The sequence below is a fragment of the Salvelinus sp. IW2-2015 genome, linkage group LG13, assembly GCF_002910315.2.
Source record: "Salvelinus sp. IW2-2015 linkage group LG13, ASM291031v2, whole genome shotgun sequence".
Classification (NCBI taxonomy): domain Eukaryota; kingdom Metazoa; phylum Chordata; class Actinopteri; order Salmoniformes; family Salmonidae; genus Salvelinus; species Salvelinus sp. IW2-2015.
The window spans coordinates 8386845-8397217 of NC_036853.1; the positions used below are offsets into that span (position 1 = coordinate 8386845).

Consider the following 10373-nt stretch of genomic DNA (forward strand, 5'->3'; position numbering starts at 1 on the left):
GGGCTACCCAGACTAATTTGCATTGTCCCCCCTGTTACGCGTCTCTACTCTCTGTTATTGTCTATGCATAGTCATTTCATAACTTTACCTACATGTTACATATACCTCAATTATCTCGACCTAACGGGCCCTAGCACTTTGACTCCTGTACCGTACCCCCTGTATATAGTCTCGCTATATGTTAATTTACTGCTGCTCTTTAATTACTTGTTCCTTTTTTGTCTTGTTCGTATTTGTATTAACACAGCATGTGTTTAGGGTCTTGCTTAAGTAAGCATTGTCACTTGTAAGGATCATATACACCTGTGTATTCGGTGCAATTGACTAATAAAATTTATTTGATTTGCAATAGGGTATACCTGGAATAAAAAATGGTTTTTCCTGCAACCAAAAATATTTCTCAAATGGTTTCCTATGGGGACATCCAAATACCTTTTTAAGTTCTTAGATAGCACCTTTTTTGTGTAGAGGTGCTGGCCTGGGAGCAGTTTGACAGGTGTGGAAAATAGCCTTGGCCAACTTTTAGACACAAATACCCACAAATAGTGCAATGTTATATAGACACAGCACAGAGCCATGAAATTTGGTCTCTCACCTCTCTCGCGGTATACACAAAGTAGGCGTGCCTGGTCGTCAAGTCCAACTAAAATAGATGTATTAACCCACTTCTCACTTTTCCCTCAGTCACAAACACGTACTATTATGTTAAATCCACACAACAGTGCTACTTGTTCCTGTAAGATCAGTCCAACCACAGTATTAAAGGAAAGAAGGACACTGTCACTGCATTCGCAGTAAGTGAATGTGTCTATAGGTGAGTGACAGCCAGGGGATTGTTTTTGTGACTATGGAGCTATGTTGTTGCAGCAGGCCTGTGTATTAGGTTTCAAAGGGAGGGAGGGGTGCTGGTAGAGCAGCCAATTCAAGCAAGCAATGGGATGGCCACCACACTAAGACAGCTATTACTGAGTGTTAGGTGGCAAAATATTATGGAGACATGGTGCTAATGAAAAAGATATGGGTCATGAAGAATTATCACACACACACAAACAAACACCACTCCCCCTCCCCACATACACACAATATTGCACTGTGGCAAAATGTCACCTATTATATTTTAACCACCCAACAGATGTGTAAAGGGCTCCAACACAACCAGCTGATTTAGTATTTATCCTACCTGCACATCCTGCTGAGCACTGTCACAGCCATGGCTCAAATCACTGAGCCATTGACCCTGGCTCAGTATGCTCTGTCATCAGAGATGCTATCTAACCTTCTTCTGGTGGGCTTGTGTGAATGGTTCCCTTATACTAGACCACCTCAGCCTCTTCTCTGTCAGCACACCTGTCAAGCCCAGTCCCACGAAGCTCTTATCAAGCCTGACATCTCAATGCATTGCTTGGCACTGACTTAGAAAAACACTCATATTACTTTCATAGTTTGAAAGGTAGATAGATAGTGTGTGGTGTAGTCGTCTTAGAAAAATGTGATAGTAATATGCTTGGTCTTAATGAACTAGTTTGAATGTTTGGTCTTCTTCCCCTTCTTCCCCAGCCTTTTCTCCTAATTGTTGTCTGTAACTGCTTGTTCTGGTCCACAGGAGATTGTCCTGGTGCTGTTCTTTGGACAGAGTATGTGGTGCGGCTCTGGTCTGCCGGCTGCAGGAGCAAATATGTGGGGATCAAGGGACGACTCCGCTTCATCAGGAAACCCATTTCTATCATAGGTGCACCTGGCTATCCTTTATTAAATCTCACACAGCCATGCCACATGCAGTCAGACACCGTTGTTACATGTTTTACCCTCTTTTTTGTCAAATTTTATTACTTCTGCTATTATGTCTACTAGGGAGAACCCGGATGAAAGTAACACTTTTGTTTCTTAATTACTCACAGATCGATAGTGCTAGAGAGACTATATTTTATGACAAACAACTTTTTGTCATGTGTATGTCCTCTACCATTAGCAACTGTAATTTCATTTCTGAGGGTATGTGAGTTGAAATTAAATAGACTACCGCATAGTTACTTTTGCACCTGCGGGCGGGCGGGAGTAACACAGCCTTGGGACGGAGTAACATCTGGCGAGAAGTGCACAATATCTGTCTATCTCCATGTTTCTGCTTGTTAATGCTCTTTACTTTCAACAAAAGTACTATCAGCCATCATTTCATGAATAATTCATGCTATAGTTTAGAAATTTATGAAAAGGAGCCATCTCAATGTTGCGCAACCACAATATTTTGCCTTACAATAGTAATCAGACTAAAAGATCACATAATAGCTACATTAACCATAGTAGGAGAATGTTTTTCAACATTTTCAATGATTCATGCTTAGCCCTACCAATCAGCTGTGCTCCAGTTGTCCTTGCATGCGCGCTCCTCGTGTCTTGATAGAGTAAACGTTTGTATTATTTTCCAAACTGCAAAGTAATGAGGCTTATCACATTCCATGGCTTGACACAAGGAATTAACCCCAGGAATCATATACAAGCTCAAAAAAATAAAGGAACACTTAAACAACACAATGTAACTCCAAGTCAATCACACATCTGTGAAATCAAACTGTCCACTTAGGAAGCAACACTGATTGACAATAAATTTCACATGCTGATGTGCAAATGAATAGACAAAAGGTGGAAATTATAGGCAATTAGCAAGACACCTCCAATAAAGGAGGGTTCTGCAGGTGGTGACCACAGACCACTTCTCAGTTCCTATGCTTCCTGGCTGATGTTTTGGTCACTTTTGAATGCTGGCGGTGCTTTCACTCTAGTGTAGCATGAGACGAGTCTACAACCCACACAAGTGGCTCAGGTAGTGCGCTCATCCAGGATGGCACATCAATGCGAGCTGTGGCAAGAAGGTTTACTGTGTCTGTCAGCGTAGTGTCCAGAGCATGGAGCGCTACCAGGAACAGGCCAGTACATCAGAGACGTGGAGGAGCCGTAGGAGGGCAACAACCCAGCAGCAGGACCGCTACCTCCGCCTTTGTGCAAGGAGGAGCAGGAGGAGCACTGCAGAGCCCTGCAAAATGACCTCCAGCAGGCCACAAATGTGCATGTGTCTGCTCAAACGGTCAGAAAACGACTCCATGAGGGTGTATGAGGCCCGACGTCCACAGGTCGGGGTTGTGCTTACAGCCCAACACCGCAGGACGTTTGGCATTTGCCAGAGAACACCAAGATTGGCAAATTCGCCACTGGCGCCCTGTGCTCTTCACAGATCAAAGCAGGTTCACACTGAGCACATGTGACAGACGTGACAGAGTCTGGAGACGCCGTGGAGAACGTTCTGCTGCCTGCAACATCCTCCAGCATGACCGGTTTGGCGGTGGTCAGTCATGGTGTGGGTGGCATTTCTTTGGGGGCCGCACAGCCTCCCAAAAAAGAAATGCCCACCCCAACACCATTTACGACCCACGCCAAACCCGTGTGCTGACGGATGTTGCAGGCAGCAGAACGTCTCCACGGCGTCTCCAGACTCTGTCACGTCTGTCACATGTGCTCAGTTGTGAACCTGCTTTCTGTAAGAGCACAGGGCGCCAGTGGCGAATTGCCAATCTTGTGTCTCTGCAAAAGGCCAAACGTCCTGCACGGTGTTGGGCTGTAAGCACAACCCCCGACCTGTGGGACGTTCGGGCCCTTCATACCACCCTCATGGAGGTCTGTTTCTGACCGTTAGCAGACACATGCCATTGGGCCTGCTGGAGGTCATTGCAGGCTCTGGCAGTGCTCCTCCTGCTCCCCTTGCACAAAGCGGAGGTAGCGGTCCTGCTGCTGGTTGTGCCCCTCCTACGGCTCCTCCACGTTCCTGATTACTGGCCGTGTTCTCTGGTTAGCGCCTCCATTGCTCTCGGACACTACGCTGAAGACCAACAGTTAAACCTTTCTGCCCACAGCTCGATATGTCCATCCTGGATGAGCCGCACTACCTGAGGCCACTTGTGTGGTTGTTAGGACTCCGGTCTCATGCTACCACTAGAGTAAAGCACCCGCCACATCCAAAAGTGAACCAAAACATCACCAGGAAGCCATTTAGGAACTAGAATGGTCTGTGGTCACACCTGCAGAACACTTCCTTATTGGACGGGTGTCTTGCTAATTGCCTATAATTTCCACCTTTTGTCTATTCCATTTGCACATCAGCATGTGAAATTTATTGTCAATCAGTGTTGCTTCCTAAGTGGACAGTTTGATTTCACAGATGTGTGATTGACTTGGAGTTACATTGTGTTGTTTAAGTGTTCCCTTTATTTTTTTGAGCAGTGTATATGATTCCTGGGGTTAATTACCTTGTGTCAAGCCATGGAAATGTGATAAGCCTCATTACTTTGCAGTTTGGGAAAATAATACAAACGTTTACTCTATCAAGACACGAGGAGCGCGCATGACAAGGACAACTGGAGCACAGCTGATTGGTAGGGCTAAGCATGAATCATTGAAAATGTTGAAAAACATCTCCTACTATGGTTAATGTAGCTATTATGTGATCCATTTTAGTCTGATTACTATTGTAAGGCAAAATATTGTGGTTGCGCAACATTGAGATGGCTCCTTTTCATAAATTTCTAAACTATAGCATGAATTATTCATGAAATGATGGCTGATAGTACTTTTGTTGAAAGTAAAGAGCATTACAAAGCAGAAACATGGAGATAAGACAGATATTGTGCACTTCTCGCCAGATGTTACTTCCGTCCCAAGGCTGTGTTACTCCCGCCCCGCCGGCAGGTGCAAAAGTAACTATGCGGTAGTCTATTTAATTTCAACTCACATACCTCAGAAATGAAATTACAGTTGCTAATGGTAGAGGACATACACATGACAAAAAGTTGTTTGTCATAAAATATAGTCTCTCTAGCACTATCGATCTGTGAGTAATTAAGAAACAAAAAGTGTTACTTTCATCCCGGTTCTCCCCTAGTAGACATAATAGCAGAAGTAATAAAATTTGACCCCAAAAAAGAAGGGGTAAAAACATGTAACAACGGTGTCTGACTGCATGTGGCATGGCTGTGTGAGATTTAATAAAGGATAAGCCAGGTGCACCTATGATAGAAATGGGTTTCCTGATGAAGCGGAGTCGTCCCTTGATCCCCACATATTTGCTCCTGCAGCCGGCAGACCAGAGCCGCACCACATACTCTGTCCCAAAGAACAGCACCAGGACAATCTCCTGTGGACCAGAACACAAGCAGTTACAGACAACAATTAGGAGAACAAGGCTGGGGAAGAAGGGGAGAAGACACAAAACATTCAAACTAGTTCATTAAGACCAAAGCATATTACTATCACATTTTTCTAAGACGACTACACACACACTATCTATCTACCATTTCAAACTATGAAAGTAATATGAGTGTTTTTCTAAGTCCAGTGCCAAGCAATGCATTGAGATGTCAGGCTTGATAAGAGCTTCGTGGGACTGGGCCTTGACAGGTGTGCTGACAGAGAGAGGCTGAGGTGGTCTAGTAGTAAGGGAACCATTCACACCAGCCCACCCAGAAGAAGGTTAGATAGCATCTCTGATGACAGAGCATACTGAGCCAGGGTCAATGGCTCAGTGATTTGAGCCTCATGGCTGTGACAGTGCCTCAGCAGGATGTGCAGGTAGGATAAATACTAAATCAGCTGGGTTGTGTTGGAGCCCTTTACACATCTGTTGGGTGGTTAAAATATAATAGGTGACATTTTGCCACAGTGCAAATATTGTGTGTATGGTGGGGAGGGGGGAGTGTGTTTGTTTGTGTGTGTGTGATAATTCTTCATGAACCAATATCTTTTTCATTAGCACCATGTCTCCATAATATTTTGCCACCTAACACTCAGTAATAGCTGTCTTAGTGTGGGTGGCCATCCCATTGCTTGCTTGAATTGGCTGCTCTACCAGCACCCCTCCCTCCCCTTTTGAAACCTAATACCACAGGCCCTGCTGCAACAACATAGCTCCATAGTCACAAAAACAATCCCCTGGCTGTCACTCACCCTATAGACACATTCACTTACTGCGAATGCAGTGACAGTGTCCTTCCTTTCCTTAATAATACTGTGGGTTGGACTGATCTTACAGGAACAAGTAGCACTGTTGTGTGGATTTAACATAAATAGCTACCGTGTTTGTGACTGAGGGRAAAAGTGAGAAGTGGGTTAATAACATCTATTTTAGTTGGACTTGACCGACCAGGCACAGCCCTACTTGTGTATACCGCGGAGAGAGTGAGAGACCAAATTTCATGCCTCTGTGCTGTGTCTATATAACATTGCACTATTTGTGGGTATTTGTGTCTAAAAGTTGGCCAAGGCTATTTTCCCACACCTGTCCAAACTGCTCCCCAGTGGCCAGCACCTCTACACAAAAAAGGTGCTATCTAGAACTTAAAAAGGTTATTTGGATGTCCCCATAGGAGAACCATTTGAAGAAATATTTTTGGTTCCAGGAAAAAACATTTTTTATTCCAGGTATAACCCTATTCAAATCAAATCAAATTKTATTAGTCACATGCACCGAATACAACAGGTGTARTAGACCTTACAGTGAAATGCTTACTTACAAGACCCTAACCAACAATGCTGTTTAAAAAATACAAATAAGAACAAGACAAAAAAGGAACAAGTAATTAAAGAGCAGCAGTAAAATAACAATAGCGAGACTATATACAGGGGGTACCGGTACAGAGTCAAAGTGCTAGGSCACCGGTTAGTCGAGATAATTGAGGTAATATGTACATGTAGGTAAAGTTATGAAARTGACTATGCATAGACAATAACAGAGAGTAGCAGCGGCGTAAAATGGGGAGGGCAATGCAAATAGTCTGGGTAGCCATTTGATTAGATGTTCAGAAGTTTTATGCCTTGGGGGTAGAAGCTGTTTAGAAGCCTCTTGGACCTAGACTTGGTGCTCCGGTACCGCTTGCCGTGTGGTAGCAGCGAGAACAGTCTATGACTTGGGTGGCTGGAGTCTTTGACAATTTTTAGGGCCTTCCTCAGACACCGCCTGGTATAGAGATCTAGGATGGCAGGAAGCTTGGCCCCAGTGATGTACTTGGCCGTACGCACTACCCTCTGTAGTGCCTTGCGGTCGGAGGTCGAGCAGTTGCCATACCAGGCAGTGATGCAACTGGTCAGGACGCTCTCGATGGTGCAGCTGTAGAACCTTTTGAGGATCTGAGGACCCATGCCAAATATTTTCAGTCTCCTGAGGGGGAGTGGGTTTTGTTGTGCCCTCTTCACGACTGTCTTGGTGTGCTTGGACCATGTTAGTTTGTTGGTGATGTGGACACCAAGAAACTTGAAGCTCTCAACCTGCTCCACTACAGCCCTGTCGATGAGAATGGGGGTGTGTTYGGTCTTCCGTTTCCTATAGTCCACAATCATCTCCTTTGTCTTGATCACGTTGAGGGAGAGGTTGTTGTCCTGGCACCACACGGCCAGGTCTCTGACTTCTTCCCTATAGGCTGTCTCGTCATTGTCGGTGATGAGGCCTACCACTGTTGTGTCATCGGCACACTTAATGATGGTGTTGGAGTTGTGCCTGGCCGTGMCGTCATGAGGGAACAGGGAGTACAGGAGGGGGCTGAGCAGGCACCCCTGAGGGGCCCCTGTGTTGAGGATCAGCTTGGCGGATGTGTTGTTACCTACCCTTATCCAGGATACAGTTGCAGAGGGAGGTGTTTAGTCCCAGGGYCCATAGCTTAGTGATGAGCTTTGAGGGCACTATGGTGTTGAACGCTGAGCTGTAGTCAATGAAGAGCATTCTCACATAGGTGTTCCTTTTGTCCAGGTGGGAAAGGGCAGTGTGGAGAGCAATAGAGATTGTATCATCTGTGGATCTGTTAGGGCGGTATGCAAATTGGAGTGGGTCTAGGGTTTCTGGGATAATGGTGTTGATGTGACCCATGACCAGCCTTTCAAAGCACTTCATGGCTTCGTGGTGCTTACTACTTTAATTTTTGCTTGTAAGCAGGAATCAGGAGGATAGAGTTATGGTCAGATTTGCCAAATGGATGGTGAGGGAGAGCTTTGTACGCATCTCTGTGTGTGGAGTAAAGGTGGTCTAGAGTTATTTTCCCACTAATTGCACATTTAACATGCTGGTAGAAATTTGGTAAAACTCATTTAAGTTTCCCAGCATTAAAGTCCCCGGCCACTAGGAGCGCTGCCTCTGGATGAGCGTTTTCCTGTTTGCTTATGGTGGAATACAGCTCATTGAGTGCGGTCTTAGTGCCAGCCTCAGTCTGTRGTGGCATGTAGACAGCTACAAAATATACAGATGAAAACTCTCTAGGTAGATAGTGTGGTCTACAGCTCATCATGAGATACTCTACCCCACGCAAGCAAAACCTTGAGACTTCTTAGATATCGTGCACCAGCTGTTGTTTACTAATATACATAGTCTGCCACCCCTTGTCTTACCAGACACCGCTGTTCTATACTGCCGATACAGCGTATAACCAGCCAGCTGTATGTTGATAATGTCGTCGCTCAGCTACGACTCCGTGAAGCATAAGAATTACAGTCGTTAATGTCCCGTTGTAGTTTAAACTTCCTCGTAGGTCATCAATTTTATTTTCCAATGATTGCACGTTAGCTAGTAGAACGGAAGGCAGTGGGGTCTTATTCGATCGCCTACGAATTCCAGAAGGCAGCCCAACCTCCGCCCTCTTTTTATCCGTCTTCTCTTCACACAAATGTGGATTAGGGCCTGTTCCTGGGAAAGCAGTATGTCATTCACGTCGGGCTCGTCAGACTCGTTAAAGGAAAAAAAAGCTTCTGCCAGATCATGGTGAGTAATCTCAGTTCTGATGTACAGAAGTTATTTTCAGTAATAAGAGACGGTAGCAGCAATATTATGTACAAAATAAGTTACAAAATAAGTTACAAAGAACGCAAAAAAATGAAGAAAAAAACCCACAGTTGGTTAGGAGCACGTAAAACGTCAGCCATCTTCTCCGGCGCCATGATACATGATGGGTACTCTTGGGTTCCATGTAGAACCCTTTCCACAGAGGGTTCCACCAGGAACCAAAAAGGGTTCTCCTATGGAGACAGCCAAATAACCCTTTTGGAATCCTTTTTTCTAAGAGTGTAGGASATAAGTCTTGTTTTGAGATTTAAAGGAACCCAAGCTAGAGTGGGGATATGTGACTGGAACAGCAACATGAACAACAACAGGAAAACGTAGATGAACTACCAGGTCAGGTCAGTGCTGGGTGAGAATAAAAACTGGGTAATGTTTTATTGTACAGTCCTATTTCACCTCGTGTTTACCTAATGTTATGTATAAACTATATACAAGAAATGGGTACTTTCTGGTTCTTCACTATCAAATAATTACATTATAACATAACAACTATTTGACAATGACATTTCCAGGTAAAACCAGGTGAACATGGAAATCAAATCGGATTACAATAAATCCCCAAAATTCTAAAATGGTTCACCTGGATGTCCGAATGATTTTGGTGTCACGAACAGGTAACTAGAAGTTTGCAGAAAACGGCTAATAGTTTCATTTTGTAGTGTTCCCTAATCTCATAAAACTAGGACGGAGCTGATTCATAGGCCTGGRTATTAGCAATCTGAATGTAATTAGATAGATTAGAGATGGATTGGGCCATTCGGAAATGTTTGAGGGAGCTCTGTGTTAATATGGTGGAATGATGGTGGAGGCCAGTTTCTGATCAGATGTTTGGTGGTGCTACTGTGCCACATAGCTGTGACATCAGTGGACCTGGAGTAGACTGGAGGGCAGGACAGGAGTGAGAGACGAGAGCGTGTGACACGTGATGGATGTCGGTGCGTCCTGCTGGGCCTGGCTAACTTTACTTTGGCAGCTGCCTTGAAAGCCAAATATCCTTAAGGACTAATGTCCTCTCTGCCATCCAAAACAAGCACACAGATTCACGGATGTCAGCTAACCCTGGACTCGCTAAGTATAGCCACTTCACCACAAATACGTGCCATGATGCCATAGACTGTCTCTCACTCACTCACGCACACACACACACATACACGCAAACACACACAGAATATATGAAATACACAAACACTATTACATCATACACACACATGCAGGTGCACATACAATGGGGTTGAACAGTTTAGTAAGTGAAATATTCCCCTCAGGACATTGCCACCTGTCTTCCTTAATAATATTATCTTGTAGGTTTTGTAACTCTCATGTTTTGAGTTACAAACGTTTTGTTACAATGGGTAACTCTACCTCTAATGCTCTAATGTAACTACTGCTTTCTAGCTCATCTGTTATAGCTTTCTTCTGTCCTACCCACTGGGTTACTACCTACTGTTCTAACTGTCTGTCTTCTGTCCTACCCACTGGGTTACTACCTACTGTTCTAACTGTCTGT

The 10373-nt window shown here is 44.5% G+C and overlaps 1 pseudogene; it reads right to left on the bottom strand.

Annotated features, from left to right (window-relative positions):
• LOC111971815 (potassium voltage-gated channel subfamily KQT member 1-like) overlaps positions 1-10373 on the bottom strand; it is a 210700-nt pseudogene that overhangs the window by 177831 nt on the left and 22496 nt on the right.